Source organism: Syngnathus acus, chromosome 6 (genome assembly GCF_901709675.1).
Source record: "Syngnathus acus chromosome 6, fSynAcu1.2, whole genome shotgun sequence".
Classification (NCBI taxonomy): Eukaryota; Metazoa; Chordata; class Actinopteri; order Syngnathiformes; family Syngnathidae; genus Syngnathus; species Syngnathus acus.
The window spans coordinates 14,687,363-14,703,579 of NC_051092.1; positions in this window are offsets into that span (position 1 = coordinate 14,687,363).

A 16,217-nucleotide genomic window follows, 5' to 3' on the forward strand; every position below is an offset into this window, starting at 1 on the left:
TTTTATCATGGAAAAATTTGCAACACAGGGTTAGGGTTAGTGCTAGGGCTGGGTCAGGTTTGGGTTAGAGCTAGGGTTAGGGTTAGACCTAAGGTTAGGGTTAGAGTTAGACCTAGGGTTAGGGGTTAGGGCTAGGGTTAGTGCTGGAGTTAGGGTTAGAGCTAGGGTTAGCGTTAGGGTTAGAACTAGGGTTGGGGTTAGGGTTAGAGCTAGGGTTTGGGTTAGGGTTAGACCTAGTGTTAGGGTTAGACCTAGGGTTAGGGGTTAGGGATAGGGTTAGTACTAGGGTTAGAGCTAGGGTTGGGGTTAGGGTTAGAGCTAGGGTTAGGGTTGGGTTAGGGTTTGGGTTAGAGCTAGGGTTGGGGTTAGGGCTAGGGTTAGGATTAGGGTTAGGGTTAGACCTAGGGTTAGGGATAGGGTTAGTGCTGGAGTTAGGGTTAGAGCTAGGGTTAGAGCTAGGGCAGGGGTGGGCAAACTTTTTGACTTGCGGGCCGAATTGGGTTCTAAATTTTGACCGGGGGGCCGAACCAGGAGCAGATGGATGTAGTGTTTGTGTGAAGTAATATAAATGACATGTAAAGGTCATTGCATAAAAGGTTTTTACTTTTAGTAGATACTAAAGCAGGGGTGGGCAAACTTTTTGACTTGTGGGCCGAATTGGGGTCATACCAAAGACTATAAAAATGGGACCCATTGCCTCCCTGCTTGGCACTCAGCATTAAGGGTTGGAATTGGGGGGTTAGATCACCAACTGATTCCCGAGCGCGGCACCGCTGCTGCTCACTGCTCCCCTCTCCCCAGGGGATGGATTAAAATCACACGGGGATGGGTTAAATGCAGAGGACAAATTTCACCACACCCAGGTGTGTGTGTGACGATCATTGGGACTTTAATCTTTTTTTTTTTTTTTTTAAATTTTGACCGGGGGGCCGAACCAGGAGCAGATGGATGTAGTGTTTGTGTGAAGTACATTCGACATTGATGAGTACGCCATGACTGTGTCAGCCTACATCAACAAATGCTCCGAGGACGTCAGCACCACTAAGAACATCATCACCCGAGCCAACCAACGACCCTGGATGACTGAGGATGTACGTCGTACGCTACGAGCACGGAACTCAGCCTTCAAGTCTGGCGACAAGGAGGCACTGAGGACAGCGAGAGCCAACTTGAACCGTGCCATCAGGCTAGCGAAGCGAAGCCACAGTCGAAAAATTCAGGATTTTTTCCACGACGCCAATAACACCAGGAGTATGTGGCAAGGCATACGGGCGATCACGGACTACAACTTACCCTCCCCCCCGGTGGGTGAGGTTGATGCTGACTTCCTGAATGGTCTAAATAACTTCTTTGGGCGTTTTGAGGCCCTAAACAGCACTCCTGCAGTTAAAACTGTTCCCCACCAGGAAGAGGAGGCCCTCTGCCTTGACTCAGCCGACGTGTGGAAGACTCTGAGAAGAGTCAACCCACGTAAGGCCCCAGGCCCCGACAACATACCTGGGCGGGTGTTCAGAGAATGTGCAGGCCAGCTGGCTGGTGTCATCACAGACATTTTTAACATCTCGCTGGACCAAGCCAAAGTGCCAGTGTGCTTCAAGGCTGCCTCCATCATTCCGGTGCCGAAGAAACCTCAAATCACCTCATGGAATGACTACAGACCTGTGGCACTGACTCCCATCATGATGAAGTGCTTCGAAAGGCTGCTCAAAGATCACATCGTCTCCAGACTCCCCCCAACATTCGATCCGTTCCAGTTTGCCTACCGGCAGAACCGCTCTACTGAGGATGCCATCTCCTCCGTTCTTCACCTGAGCCTGGCTCACCTGGAGGAGAGGAACACCCACGTGCGGTTGCTGTTCCTGGACTTCAGCTCAGCGTTTAACACCATCATTCCACAACATCTGGTGGAAAAACTGGAACACCTGGGCTTCAGCACATCCCTTCGGAACTGGCTGCTAGACTTCCTCACCAACAGACCTCAGTCAGTCCGGGTCGGACAGAACACCTCAGATGTCATCACCCTCAGCACAGGCTCCCCTCAGGGCTGCGTCCTGAGCCCCCTGCTGTTCACCCTGATGACACACGACTGCGCCCCCAGGTTCACCACCAATCACATCGTGAAGTTTGCAGACGACACAACGGTGGTGGGCCTCATCAGGGACAACAACGACCTGGACTACAGAGAGGAGGTGGAGCAGTTGGTGGGCTGGTGCAGAGAAAATAGCCTGATCCTGAATGTGGAGAAGACGAAGGAGATCATCGTCGACTTCAGGAAGAACCAGCCTCACCACGCTCCACTGATCATCAACAGCTCAGCTGTGGAGGTGGTCAGCAGCACTAAATTCCTGGGAGTCCACATCACAGACGACCTCACCTGGACTGTGAACACCACAACACTGGTCAAGAGGGCACAGAAGCGCTTGTACTTCCTGCGGAGGATGAGGAGAGCCCACCTGCCCCCACCCATCATGAGGACGTTCTACCGAAGCACCATAGAGAGCATTCTGACGAGCTGTCTCTCGGTGTGGTGTGGAGGTTGCAGCGCCTCCGATTGGAAGAACCTGAGGAGAGTGGTGAGGACAGCAGAGAGGATCATCGGGGCTCCTCTTCCCTCCATTCAGGACTTGTCATCCCAGCGCTGCGTGTCCCGAGCCCGTAATATTATCAGTGACCCATCACACCCCACCATGGACTGTTCTCCCTGCTGCCCTCTGGGAAGAGGTTTCGCAGCATCCGCTGCAGGTCCACCAGGTTCTGCAATAGTTTTTTCCCTGCTGTCGTCAGACTGTTGAACATTCAAACGTAGCATTTGTTAGAGTGGTGCTCACTCTAACTTATTTTGCAAGAACCACATGGGAGACAATTAAGTCTTTTTGGGCACCTGCAGGCGGAGAGTCAATTCGTCGCTGTGCATACAGCGATGATCGAATGACGTCTGACTCTCTCCTCCTGCATGAGCATTTTTATTAAGAGAAACAGGGTGGGGGTGACAGTGGACTGGATAGGGAAGAGAAAACCCTTGACCTCTAGTCAAAGCATAGCAGGGGATGTTTTACGACATTGTGTAGGATGGGACAAGCTAGGTTATTTATTACTGGTTACACACCAACATAAGCATAAAACTAATCTAGCTAGGTTATTTATTACTGGTTACATACATTCCAACATAATCATACGATCAAGATAGTTTGGAAAACCCTGACATATCCCTCCTGTTTTATCATATGATTATGTCAACCCGATCCACAAACACAAGCAAGAAAATATAAAGAAGAATAGTAAAAATAATAAACAATGATAGCAATAACTTCCAGTGAAGATGAGGTATTTCCTTAATACTCCAGTTCAAACTTAGTGTGTGATCTAAAAACCTGCCGGCCGATGTTAAATAGCAGGAAAAGTCTCACACGGTCCCTCTGCCTTAGGCGACCACAACGCTATCAATAAAAAAGAAAAACACAGAAACAGTACATCATTGTATCCATCACTTGCGAAGCATTTTCGATGGTCAAATCATCAAGTTTCTGTAAAACATGCTCAGTATAACAGCACCTACGCAATTCACGTTTCATTATGGTCATCACATCCGTCACGACTAAGAAGTTGTATATGTACTTGTGCCACGGTAGAAGAGACAACCCTCGTCACAGCAGACTTCAAACATGGGATAACACAGGTCGTAAACAAGCACAACAACACCAGCACAACAAGCACAGGAGACACAATTTTCAACAGCAGTTGCCACCAGTTGCCAGAGAATAGCCATGAAAAGAAACCCCACTGTTGTGGAACTTTGTCATTCGACATGGCCTGCTGTAAGTTCTTCAGTGAAGCCATGGCGTCGTAGATGTGTGTGTCATTTTCTCCCGGAATGTATGTGCAACAGGAAGTCCCAATGATGTGGCACACACCACCTTGTGCTGCCGTCAACAAGTCCAGAACCATCCTGTTTTGGAAGACCATCAGCCTAATAGCCTGAATCTCTCTATTTTGTCCATCGTTGACTTGCAGTGAGAGATTCACAAAGGATTGAAAACGATAGTTCAGTGTTTCGATGAAGAGCGAATGTTTTCCAACTCCGACCGAGGGAAAAAGCGCATGAACAACTTTGTCTCCAACGGACCATATTTTATGGTCGTCTGGAACATTCGCACCCCAGACAGGGTCATGAGGGTCAAAGGTTGCAACCGCCCTGCGTTGACGTCCAGAAGAGTTGTGTGCTGCCGTCAGCTGACTTATGTCGTATCCTGTAGGTGTGGTCTGTCACCCACACTGGTGCACACACTCCTGTCCAGTTGGCGGGCAGCATCGGATAAACCTTGTGACCACAAAGCCACCAGCCATTCTGTATGAAGTATGTTCCGTTCGATGGTGCAGACATGTTAGTCGGAGAGCCCTCCGCAACTGAAATGGCTCTCCTATCCTGACACTCAGCGGCGATGTCCAAAGCTCCCATCCAGTTTCCTCCTGGAGAGCAGTCGTCGTTAATGCATTTGTGGGTCTTACTTCCTTGGATGTAACACGTATAGTTCACTCCAGGTCGCCGCTCTGTGTAGGCAACTTGCGGCAATGTTCGTCCTTTAACAGTCACATTGAGATTTGTCCAGAAAAGCTGATCACAGGTACCTTCCGCAAGTCCAGGGCGGGAAGGGTCATCATCACTCACTTTGACAGCACGGTGTTGATATCCAACCCCTCCCATGGATGCCATACATTTCGCTTCAGTGACATTCATTGCCCTGGCCTCCAAGTGAACTTGCGTGGAGGAAGGGGGGAGTTTTGAACACACATAACACCCCTCCTGTGTGTGGGCTCTCACAGTGAACTTGACGTACCGGTACCACGTGTTGGTTTCGTATGGGTTTCTGGGGTCCCATGACCAGTCCTCAAAGTTCTCATCGTGTGACCATCGTTTTCCACGGTCAACATTGTCACTTGGTCTGTTCAAATGAGTCCATAGACCATAGCACGCTCCAACCACAACGCAGCAGAGGATCCATCTGGCATATGGAGCCCCGTTGCTACTAGGATGGCAGAGACACCGGGACATCCCCTCGCCTAGCGGAGTGGGGATCGTTGTTTTCTTCACCAACATTGAGACGTCCTACCCTAAACGATAGGACCCCTTTGAAGTTAGCCTTCCCCACCACTCCGAATTAGGGGTCCAGCACTCTCTGCAACTTGCAGTGGCTGAGGTGAATCCAACTGGGCCGTTCAGCGATCTTCACTGCGGTGGGGGTAGTCAGCAAGACTTGGAATGGTCCCTCCCACCGTGGGCTGACCCAGTTCTTTCTTTTAATGACCTTGATGTAGACCCAGTCTCCTGGATTGATGGGGTTGTCGACCTGTGAGGAGGAAAGATCAGGCGGCAGTAAATTTGCATTTGACACATCTTTCAGTTTGAGGGTCCTTATCATATAGTCTGCCAAGGACTGTTCTTCATCTGCTTTTTGCAAATCTGCAGGGAACACAGGTAGTCTATATGGTCTCCCATGGACGACTTCAAAAGGTGTAAGCCCTTCTGAAGTGGGAGTAATTCTCATATAGAGCTTCACTAAGTCTAGGCACTCTGGCCAAGATCTGCCTGTTGTTTCCATGCATTTTTTCAACCTGCTTTTGATAGTGGAGTTTGCTCGTTCAACCAGGCCAGCGCTCGCAGGATGCCAAGCGCAGTGGTTTTTTAATGTTATCCCAAGGTGTACAGCCATGTTCTGTACAACTTGGTTCACAAAGTGTGGACCATTGTCACTGTAAATGGTTTGGGGGATGCCATGAGTCGGTATGATGGCTTTGCCACTGTTAAGGCATCTGCTCGTTTAGATGGAACTATTTCCACCCATTTGGAAAATGCATCAATCATCACTAAGCAGTATTTGTGAGGTCCACTTTGTGTGAGCTCAATAAAATCCATGTGCATGATTTGAAATGGGTAAGACGGTTTTGGAAATGAGCCTCTCTTAGGTCTCATATTTCCTTGTGGATTATGTTTCACACAAACAGGACATGCTTTACAAAAAATTTTTAAGTAAGCATCTAAACCAAAGGTAGTGAATTGTTGATGTATGATGGACTTCATCCCTCCTGTCGACACATGGCAAGGCCCATGTGTCGCAATAGCCGCTGCCTTAAAAAGTGATTTTGGTAAAACAGGTTTGTCATCGATGCGGTGGATATTATCTGTATCCACTATTGCACCTTTTGTCGTCCACATTCGTTTTTCCACCATTGGAGCATTGCCCTGCATATCTGTCAGTATAGTCTTATCTATGAGTTGCGTGTCCTCTGAATCTATTAAAAAGAATTCATGGCCATGTTTCCCTGCTGCTGCTTCTTTAGCAATTCTGTCTGCTAATCTGTTTCCATTTGAGGCTTCATCTGTGCCTGTGGTGTGAGCAGCACATTTACACACAGCTAGTTTAGCAGGTAAATGAATGGCCTGCAACAAGTCTTTTAACAAGGAGGCATGGGTAACCGGCTTACCGGTTGATGTTGTCATCCCTCTGCGCTCCCATTGTTTCGCAAAATAGAACAGAGTAGAAAACGCATACTGACTGTCCGTGTATACAGTGACTTCCTTATCTTCCGCTAATTGACAAGCTCTTGTTAGCGCAATTAGCTCAGCAGCCTGCGCTGACCTGTTGTATGGAAGCTTCTCTGCTTCAACAATCTGGTTTGGCAATTTCACAATTGCATAACCACTTTGATTGTTTCCTTTAGGATCCTTTGAACATGATCCATCCACAAACCACTTTTCCCCTTTGTCAAGTGGCGTGTCACGTAAATCTTCTCTGGGCAGCTGTAGATGTTCTGTGGCATCCAAACAGTTATGTGGGGTTCCATCCCCTGGCAACGGGATCAACGTTGCTGGGTTAAGGACTGTGCACCTCTTTATCACAATGTGTGGTTGTGACAGAAGTGTAGCAGTGTAAGACAGGTGTCTGGCTGGCGACAAAAAGTTCATTTTACTTTGTAGTAGCAACACATCTACAGCATGTGGAACTAGCAGCTCCATTTTGTGAAAGAGCACCACATCTGCAGCTTGTCTCACTGCAAGCGCTGCCGCGCATACTGCTTGGACACAGTCTGGCAAAGATTGAGCCACTGGATCCAATTTTTTGGAATAAAATGCAATTGGTCTTAGTTTGCTGCCATGACTCTGCAGCAACACTGAGGTCATAAAACCATTCCTGCAGTCTGCTGTTTGCACAAAGGTTTTATTGTAGTCTGGCAAGATAAGAGTTGTAGTTTCCATCAGAGCCTGTTTCAGCACTACAAAAGCATCATCTGCTACTGGTGTCCATATTATTTTTTCTGTCATTGCCATGGGGACTCCATGCACAATATTCAGCAGCGGTTGTGTCTTTTCCGCATAATGTGGGATCCATGCTCTGCAGTAATTGCAGAGCCCCAAAAATGACATCATTTGTTTTTTTGTTTCAGGTTTCGGTGCATCTGCAATGATCTGCTTTCTGGTTCTCTGTATCTGTCTTCCAGAAGCTGACAAAGTGTGACCTAAATAGTTCACTTCCTGTCTGACCCATTGTAGCTTGTTCTTGCTCACTTTATTCCCCGTTTTGCAGAGAAAGTGTAACAATGCTAAGGAGTCTTCCTTGCAAGCAGCTTCAGTTTCAGAGGCTACCAGGAGATCATCTACATAAACTAGAAGTTGGCTTTTGTTTGACATCTGAAAATCAGCCAAACAGGCCATGATGGCTTGAATGAAAATAGTTGGACTATCAGCAAATCCCTGTGGCAATCTGGTGTACGTATAAGTTTGTCCTTTAAAGGTAAACGCAAACCAAAACTGTGAGTCTGGGTGAATTGGCACTGAGAAAAATGCATTGCTAAGATCAATTACTGTGAAAAACTTCTGGTTAGGTTTCAAAGTGTTCAGAAGTGTGTGTGGATCAGGCACATTAGGTGCTCTTGTCTGCACTGCATCATTCACTGCTCGTAAATCTTGTATCATTCGCCAATCAATTTTATTGGCCTTTTGGACTGGAAAAATAGGAGTGTTGCAAGGAGAATCCGAGCACTTCCTAATGATTCCTCCTGTCAAAAGATCATTTATAACAGGGGCAATCCCATTTATTGCCTCGTGTTTTAAAGGATATTGCTTAACTCTTGGACGCCACTCTGATCTTGGTTTGATCTGTACTGGTGGAATGGACGTTAAAAGTCCTACATGTCCACAGTTCTTCAGGAAGCCCAGCCAATTCCCCCTCCTCCTTTTCATTCAAACAAATGTCAACTAGTCAGGGAAGCGCACAAGCGCATGCCCTTCCAACAGCTACCTCACACACTGTTTGCTTCCACATGTCACAACTGGTACTGTAGCTCCACCCATCACCTTTGTCCTCATAATCAGTGACAGATCCAGCAAGTTTAATTCGGCAACCCACATCTACCCATGTTACACTGTGAGGTTTGAACAATGAAATGTGGGGTACAGCCGACAACTTGTACCGTAATTTTCGGACTATAAGTCGCACCGGAGTATAAGTCGCACCAGCCATAAAATGCCCAAAAAAGTGAAAAAACCCCATATATATGTATATAAATCGCTCCTGAGTATAAGTCGCCCCCCCACCCAAACTATGAAAAAAACCCGCGACTTATAGTCCGAAAATTACGGTATTTGTCTTTCTGAGGAGCGGGCAGGAGCACAGCAGCAGCTGCAAATGACCTGCGGTCTGTGTACAGAGCAGTGATTGTTAAAGTTACTTCTGTGTCACTGAGAAAACTTTCAATATAGTCATCATGTGGATCAGTGAGAATATTCATGGTGACATGTAACTGATTACAAGTCATTTCTGATTCAGGTCGGGACAATTGTTTTCGAGCTTTACTCAGCAATCTGCTTGGTAGCTTGGGATTCCGTTCAGGAGTGATGTCATAGGAGCAGCAAATCTGTTCACCTGCTTGTGCAGCATATGAGTCTACATCTCTCACTCTACATGCTCGCATGCCATCCTTTACTGGAATTATTGCGATTCCAAACCGAGTCATCAGATCTCGTCCCAGCAGGTTTATGGGACATTTTGGGGATAGAACAATCGAGACTGAAGCTATGACTCCTGTTTCATCATCTCTCACTACAACTGGATTGGAGATACTCTCCTTGTGTACCTGCCCATCAGCAGATTTCACCCAAATTGTACTTTGGGAGGCCTTTAGATTAGGGACTTTAGTTTTTATTACGGTTTTACAAGCTCCGGTATCACACAAAAACTCTACTTCACTTCCTCCAATGTTTAAGGTAACATATGGTTTTTCTTTTAATGCACTCAGAATGTCCCATGCTGTATGGACATCTACTATTTCTTCCTCAGTAGGAGCACAAGAGGTCATAGGGGAGGAATCTAGTCATGCTGAGAATTTGGCTTTCCCTCTGCCTCTTCCTCCACCCCTTGATTGGTTTTGTTTTTTTCTAAAACACTCTTTTGACCAGTGTCCACGTTTCCCACAGTTCCAACAGTTGTCAGAATCTGGTGGGGGTTTTGAATTGTATGGTGGCCTTCGACCTTGTTGGCCTCTACCTCCTCTGCCTCGCTGGGACCCTTGGAAGAAGACTGTTGTATCTTCATCTAGGTCATCATCGTCTAGATGAAATACATCAGAACTTTTGCCTTTTTTGATCACTTTTTCAGCATGTCTGGCCCATTGCATAGTTGTTGTCACACTTGCAATATCTACTTCCACCAAATGTTTCCTCACCCAGTTGCCTATTTCAGGGCGGAAATTTGTAAGGAGCGCATTTTTAAGCTGTTGCTGATAAGCACTCTCAGCTGCATCATTGAATGGGATGCCACTATGCACCCTGAATTCTTTTTCAAATCTCAAGCGAAAATCATCAGTATCTTCCCCAGGCTTCTGTTTTATTCCTGCCAAATGACCATAATTCGCTCGTCTTTGAAATATAGTTTGCACTCTTTGCACAAGATCATTCCATTGTGCTGCATACTCCCCTCCCAATTGATTTCCCTCAACGGGATAGGGAAAAGGCCCTTGATTATTTCTACCTGTATAATTTCCTCTAACCTTTGCCCAGTCTTTTCCCAAGGATGACATTGCAGCTTCTCCTGCCTCATGCCCATTTAGTCTATAGGAATGTATGATTCCAGCCATGTCTTCTGCCCATTTTTCTGGGTCTTCAGCAACAGGGGTAACCCCTTCAACTGCTTTCCTTGCCTCTTCCAAAGTCCATGGCCGAAAAACATATGTATGTGGAGGTTGGCCTTCCCCTACAATAGGGTTTGGCACTTGTATCATTGGGCACACATCAACATTGTCTAAATTTTGGGAAAATCTAGCAGCAGTGGTCAAACTTCTTGTTTGTACAGGGCTTCTAATAATTTGACCCTGACCTTTTTTGCTGTTATATGGGGGAGGGTGCAGGTCTGTTAAGCTTGGATACAAGTTTTGCGCACGAGCGGAATGCCCCTCTTGCTCCTCTGCTTGAGGTGCACCTGGGACAGTGCGCCTGCGCACTGTGGCCTCATTGTCTTCCGGCCTGACAAACATAGCCTCATCACTTTTCATCTTTCTATCCTTTGTCTTTTGGATTTGTTCTCTTCTCTCTTGTGAAGCATTCAACCACATTCTAGCACAAATCAATTCTCTCTCTTTTCTTTTCTTTTTCAGTCCCTTTGACTTCCTATTCACACTCTCCTCCAAAACATCAACCACTATCTTCCACACTTCAACTTTCAACTTCCCTTCTACTCCATACTTTTTCTTCCACTTCGGCATGTATTGCATACAATTAACAAATTTACTCGCCATGTACTTCTCATCTCCGTCAAGAGCTAGGGATTTACCGTTTTTATTTCCCATCTTAACTTGGTATTTTAGGTTTATACAATTTTGTTTCAAAAATTTATACTCTTTCTTTGAGGATCCTCAATGCAGGTTTAAATTGACCTTTCAACAAATTCTCTTTCTAGTCAATTTATCCTACCAGACACACTCTCAACCACACAAACTCTTATCCCTGCCTACGCGAAGTCCTCTTTTTAAAAAAAGAGCTGCTTCATCCGGATGGGGGACTCTACAACACCCCTTCCTTCCCTGGGAACTAAAGACAACAGTCTTGTTACCCAGCCCTGCCAACGCGAAGTTGTACCCCTTAGAACAGTGGTTGTCAAATGAGGGTACACGGAGGTACGTGAGATTTTACAAAAATATATAAAACAGTTTGAAAACCACTGCTCCAGAAGAGCCACTTCATCCGGAGGGGGACTCTACAACACCCCCTCCTTCCACAAGACTTAAAATCTTCTGTCCTGCCTATTTTTCCTTGTGCACTTTTACGCGTTTCACAACAACACAATCACACAACTTTAGGGCTTTAACTTACTTGTCCCCTGGTTCGTTGCACTGCCGGGTCCCGTCAATCCACCTCTGTCAGACGAAGGCAGACCTAAGATGCTGGCCCAGCGAAGAATTTCCTTCCCAGGTCTTTCTTTACCAGGTCCGGCTAAATGGACGCTGGCCCGTCGACGGTGTGCAGCGTGTCGTCCTCCGTCAGCCAGATGGCGGGTATGAGAGGTCCCGGGTTTCGGCACCAAAATGTTAGAGTGGTGCTCACTCTAACTTATTTTGCAAGAACCACATGGGAGACAATTAAGTCTTTTTGGGCACCTGCAGGCGGAGAGTCAATTCGTCGCTGTGCATACAGCGATGATCGAATGACGTCTGACTCTCTCCTCCTGCATGAGCATTTTTATTCAGAGAAACAGGGTGGGGGTGACAGTGGACTGGATAGGGAAGAGAAAACCCTTGACCTCTAGTCAAAGCATAGCAGGGGATGTTTTACGACATTGTGTAGGATGGGACAAGCTAGGTTATTTATTACTGGTTACACACCAACATAAGCATAAAACTAATCTAGCTAGGTTATTTATTACTGGTTACATACATTCCAACATAATCATACGATCAAGATAGTTTGGAAAACCCTGACAGCATTCCTCTGCACACTTGTAAATACTGCTTTTGTCTCCTGCACTGTTTACATACTTTATCACTGCTGCACTTTGTACTTTATAATTATCTTATTTCATATTTTTATATAGAATGTCACTTTTTAACCAGCCGAAATACCACTACATTGTTGAAAGCCGTATGCAACGAAATTTCGTTTTGTACACACCTAGTGTTGACAAAATGACAATAAAGTTCTGTCTAAGTCTAAGTCTAAGTCTAGTCTAAGTAATATAAATGACATGTAAAGGTCATTGCATAAAAGGTTTTTACTTTTAGTAGATACTAAAGCATGGATATTAAAAAAAAGCTTTTTGAAAACAAATGCATTTATTAACAGCATTAAAAAAATATTTCACCAAAAAACTACTATCAGTGATTCTTATTAAATACGACACTGTTATGATGAATAACATTTTCCATCACTTCAGCGCCTGCAGGTCAGATTTATGAAATATGTTTATCTAATGAGGCGAAATCACATCCAACGGCAAACATTCTGACCAAATACATCATCTTGAAGAATCAGTGAAAGAATACATCTAAATAAAGTAATAAAGAAATAAATAGTATTGTTGGTTTCCCTTTTTGGCTAGTGCATCATAGTCTGGAGTAAAATTTGTTGTGGTAATTTTTAGGATAGAGCCGAGGTGTCGGTCCGTTAACCTAGATCTGTGACGGGCTTTGTTGACGTTCATGTGGCTGAACGTCTTCTCACACACGTAGGTCGAGCCAAATTGTCCACTCTTTTTTAACATTCGGCACTCACTGTCCACCTTCCTTTTCTTCGGGCCACTCATTTTAATGGAAGGATTCCAGGGGAAGGTTTGTGGGTGGCATTAGCGTAAAACTGTATCTGAAAACTCAGCGCGCGAATTACGAGAATATTGACGTCACAGCCTACACTCGAAATTCGGCACTGATAGATGAAATTACTACGTACTACTGAGTACGCACGCACACGCACTTGTGAGTGTGCACCGAGCTTTCTGACACGGCTCCCGGGAGTAAATGCGCGGGCGGGCGCTTCCCCATCTCCTGGGGAAACATAGTAATTGCAGGGAAAATGACCCCAAAAAAATTAATAATACAATTTATTCAGGTTTGGCGGGCCGGATTAAACGGCCCCGTGGGCCGGATGTGGCCCGCGGGCCGTAGTTTGCCCACCCCTGAGCTAGGGTTAGGGTTAGAGCGAGGGTTAGGGTTAGATCTAGGGTTGGGGTTAAATCTAGGGTTGGGGTTAGGGTTAGTCGTGTCGTGAATTGCATTTCCCGTTCACCAACTGAACGGATCTGTGAGTGAACGAGTCAGTGAGTGATTTGCATTTCCAGTTCATCGAGAGAACGGATCAGTGAGGCAACGAGTCCTGACTTTCCCGTTCGCGAACGAGTTAATGGGTGAACTGCCTTCCTTCCCGTGCATCAACGGATCAGTCAGTGAACGTGTTGCGTCTCCCTCCTGGCGTGAACTATGTAAACCAGAATGTAGATTTACGATTTGCCAAGGAAAGAAAGAACCACTCACTGAAACACCACTTCTTTTATGCACGTTTTCTCCAAGCTAACGGCTAACTTTATTGCATGAAGGGATGCGCCGTTATGCAACAACGGGGAGATTATGCGTCTCTTTGGGTAATCTTGATTTTATAACAGTTATAGTAGTTTTTAAATAACGTGTATGCATGTATACGCTGTTGGATTTTGTCCACAATTTAGGGAGCGCGCTATCTGCGCCTCACGGCAAAAGCCATTGCCAATCACCTGTTATCCAATTTACTCACTGTGTGCTCGTTTGATTTCTTCAGATTTAGGAAAATGCTAAGACACTGAAGCAGAAATTAGACTTACACAGGTTGGTTGAGTTCAATCACAATTCTTGTTAAGAAAGCTCTGTTTTCAGGAAAGTACAATACAGCGCTGGGCCTTTCGTGCGACCATGCTCAAGAGCAGAACGTCTCCATTCAGAAAAGGCAACGTTCAAGGTTCTTTGGTCAGCTTATATTCAGTTGCACGGTGTGGGCCGAGTTTGATGGGTGATGAGTCTTTGGGGTGGGGCAAGTTCGCAGGAGAGTTTGATTCCATGGGAGTGGGTGCTGGTTCGGTGAGAGCTGGTTCTGTGGGGTTGGGTGCTGATTATGGGCGATTCGATGTGTGTGGGGGCTGTTTTTTTCCTTTCTGTCTTTCAGCCTTGACGATCATCTTTGGCCGGGTTCTTGGCTGTCTCCCTCTGGCACCTCTACCGGTTTTATCTCTAAGTGTCCTTCCTGTAAACCATTCTTGCACATACATCCACTTCGCCCACTGTCGCACACCGCCCATTCATCATTCTTTCAATTTTGTCCTTTTGTACGGAATTATGTGAGCTTTTGGCTGTGACATCATCAATTTATTAATGTTCCCTGACTATGCAAAGTTTGTACTCACCACTTACCATGTTTTTGTTTGTTTGTTCTTTTGATACTCCATGTACTTGCTTCCGTCATCACATTCTTAGTTTAATCATGCTCCCAACCATATCTTTTCTTTGTTAGGCAAAATATTTCCCTCTGTCCAGAACGTTCAGTAGTAATCGAAAACTGGCGTCTAGCATTAGTCAAAACATAAGATACAATCAAGTACTGAACATTTTTAGACGACTTTGGCAGTGTCCGTGATTTAGAAAATCATCAGGCATGCATTAAACAGTTCCTTAAGGGTCATTAAGCTATTCAGGCAATATATCAAAAAACATTTGTTGTTTCAAAGTGCTCAGAAATACATATCAGATCATAAAGTTATAAAAACCTTTGTCATTACCCCCTATCAAAAATGTCTAGTTATGTCTTTATTGATTTGGTGTGTAGGTATAATTATATGCTTAAAATGTTTCTTTTATTGATTTAATATGTGAATATGCTTGTCTGCTTATGTACTTAATTCAATGAGGTTTGAGCATATCTGTTTTTGTAGCTAGGCAGGACTTTTTGTATTTCGAACCCATTCCTTCAACCCCTAAATATTGTTATCCACTTTCACATTGGATTGCTGGTTTGAAATTTACTTTTAATATTATTATTTTTAAATAAACATTTGTGTTCAAACTTGTCTGGTGTTTTATTCCTTGTTTTTATATTCGCCAATTAAAACAAAAATCAGACATTTGGTTAACTGCTTTATGTGACATATATATATATATACATATATGTGTGTGTGTGCGTGTGTGTTTTACGTTGTTATATGAGTTGGTGTCCCCCAAAATAACAAATGTCGGCATAACAGATTTTTTTTTCAACCTTTTATTCAAACACAAACACATTCGGTATAATAACACCATCAACTACAATCCAACAAATACAAAATTAAAACATCAATGTCGGCATAACGTGTGTCGGCAGGCATAGCAGCAACGCTGTCTGTCACTCACTCGTGAATCTTCGCGAACGAACCTGAAAATGGCGGTGTACCTAATAGAGTGTCCGAATGACGTCACAGATCAAACAGCCAATCAGAAAGTGGGGGTGAGGGTGGGTGTGGCACTTTTCACTTTCACTTAAGCTTTGACCATGAAAGAATATGGTGAAGAATTGAACTGTAAACGCATCCAAAATGAAAAACCATGTCACGAGTGTTGCAGAGTTAATGCTGATGACTTTGAGTTCAACAAGTCTCTAGTCCAGACCTGGGCAAAATACGGCCCCAGGGCCACATCCGGCCCTTTGTGCGTCCCTGTCCGGCCCGCATGAGGCCAATCGTAAATTATATTTGATTACAACTTAATTAAAAAAAAAAAAAAGTGTCGTGTGTGCAATACAACTGTTTTGCTTTTATTTTGAAAGGCGTCGCACTTCTGTGTAGCGTACGTGTATGTGAGCTGTGCGTGAAGGTGAACAGTGCGAAGTAATGCTGCCCTCGAAATGTGTGCTGACCCTCAGAAAAGAAAAGTTGACAAGGAGTGCCGTGTTTTCAACAAGACATGGACTGACAAGTATTTCTTTACAGAAATGAAAGGTAAAGCCGTGTGCCTGATTTGTGGTACACAGGTCGCTGTGTTTAAAGAATATAATTTGAGTTGTAACTACATGACCAAGCATGAGAAAAAATACATCTGTCTGATAAACCGCGCGCAACAGAGGCTGATGCATTGCGAGCAAAACTGCAGTTTTAGCTCCTGCAGAACGTGAAAATGACCAAAATCTTTTCACGCAGGTGTGTTTAACGAGGGTAACTTGGAAACATATTGGAATGCGGCCCTTC